Source organism: Octopus bimaculoides, chromosome 13 (genome assembly GCF_001194135.2).
Source record: "Octopus bimaculoides isolate UCB-OBI-ISO-001 chromosome 13, ASM119413v2, whole genome shotgun sequence".
In the NCBI taxonomy this organism is placed as follows: Eukaryota; Metazoa; Mollusca; class Cephalopoda; order Octopoda; family Octopodidae; genus Octopus; species Octopus bimaculoides.
This window is the reverse complement of record NC_068993.1, coordinates 61707455-61709926: the sequence shown is the minus strand read 5'-3', so window position 1 is coordinate 61709926 and position 2472 is coordinate 61707455.

The following is a 2472-nucleotide window of genomic DNA, read 5'->3' as shown; positions in this document are numbered from 1 at the left end:
ATATATATATATATATATATATATACATACACATAAGTGTCCATTGAATGGAAATTGGTCCAAGTTAATGTGGTGTACGAATGGTGATAACTACAGGTTCCAATACTAGTTATTTTATTGAAACCACTACTAACTCGAAGAAACTCAAGATCTCAACATACAAGCACAGTTTTCGTTAAGTTTACTTGAAATCTAATACCTCGTTTAGCTGAAAATATTCATTCACTCAATTCCTAAAATATTAGCTATGAATTTAAATGGGTCATTTTTACCGAAACTAAAATCTATAGCGGTAATGAGAGATTTTTCAAATTCTGCCTCCGCTTGTGCTTATATATAATGTGTAGGTGTGTGCATGTATACATACATAGGTATATGTGTATATCTTTAATTCATTTTCAGTATTTAATTATCAATTTTAATTTTTAAGTTTATTTTCATTTATATGATTTTTACCTAATTGGCTATATCTGTCTGCCTGTGTGTCTGTTTATCTATTTATCTACCTATCTATCTCAATCTCTCCTCTGTCGGTCTCTCTCTCTCTTTCTCTCTCTCTCTCTCTCTCTCTCTCTCTCTCTCTGTATATATATATATATATATATATATATATATAGAGAGAGAGAGAGAGAGAGAGAGAGAGAGAGAGAGAAGGAGAGAGAAACTTTTTCACTTCCCGGGTGTTATACTAATACATCTGTTTGTTTTCTACACCACCTGTCTTCGTCTTTTGTTTTTTTTTGTGAATTCTCCCTATATATATATATATATATATATATATATACATATGTGTGTGTAGACCTATTAACTGCATATGAAAATTAAAAGTATCCCATGTCATTCCAAACCAAGGTACCTGTGTGCAACCAGTTCTTCAGGCATTATAATAGAACCAAGTGAAACCGAGTTTATAGAGCGAGGTACCTTTTGAAAAGTCCCATGACGAGATGCATCTGCACCGAAGGATGCATAACAAGTAGTTGTACAGTATCTCACCTGGCAGGGCCTAATGCCAGATGGATCGGAACGATCGTTGTTCTTAATAAAGAAAATCGTGAATTCCATTTCAGGAGTCAGAATTCAATTCGTCAATATATTTCTCAACATCGGAATACTTCATAAAAATATACGTAAATGTATATATGTAGACACAATATAAAATATAAACATAAATATACTCGCATGACATCGTATGAAATTGTATGTCCGTGTTTGGAATCAATGAGAAAACTATTATACATGCACGGTCAATATTGCATTAATCCAAATTATTAAATGGATGAGAGGGTGGTTCAAAATGATTTTAAGAGGAATCCATAGATAAATCCAGTGGAAGTTCAAATTCTTACGGCCGTTTCATGTACATGTGGTATGAAATGGGTGAACCATTTCCATCCATCTCACTTATTCACATTTCTTTATTCAGAGATTCCTTAGGATGATTTAAAAGAATAAAAAAAAAATTCTAATATGTTTAAAAATTGGTGCCTGAAATAAAATACTTTAAGATGAGTCCAAAATATAATAAGGGTTGAAGGTTAAAATCATATACAATCTGACCATTTATGGAGAGAAAAATTTGAAAGTTGAGAAATATTTATGTCTATTGAAAATCAAAAAATCTTAAGTAATAGTTTTTCTATCGGTAGGAAGTATGTCAATTGATTCTTTTGTACACAATTTGCATATTCTTGTATGTGTGTGGTATGGAGTAGTTTCAGTGATAATCGACCAATTACGTCTATGCTCTTTGTTTCACATTTTAAAGCTATTAATATAAACGGTTAGTGCAGTTGAACTTTTCGTGTCCTGATTTATAAACGAATGTGTATGTACCCTATATCTAGTTTTAAAACCTATTGTGCTTCCTATATATATTGTTTTTTGTTGGATTCATTAAGGGTCATAACCTTACATTTATACACTACGTTTCTCCTCAAACAAAAACACTTTAATAGACATGAATCCCAGGAACAACAATTACGGGTCTTATTTACAAGTTCCGCCTTTGTATTTTTAATTTCAATATTATTATCCGTATTGTTATATAAGAGTCTCTGTCAATAATATTATGTCTAAGCTTAAACTTATTCGCCGCGATTATAGAACCTAAGTCAGGCGTAGTCGAATGCAATAATTTTAGACTAGACCTATCAAAAATAGGATGATATTTTTGACGTAAGGGGAACTCTTTTCAACAATCTGAAACAATAACTTGGAGAGATTTCTGATTTGAAGGGAAAAGGAGGGGTAAACCATATGACTTCTCATTTTCTTGAGGATTTATTCGTAATCTACCTATTAGCTATTGGGTTCCTTACTATATTATAATTAAAGGGATTACGATATCTTCGACCATTCACAGAAGGGGTACCAATGTTTAATTCTGCTAAATTAAGGAAAATCTGCCCAATTTCTTTTTAAGCAATGCATTCCTTGTATAATGGATCTTCTTACTGAAGCCACCACACA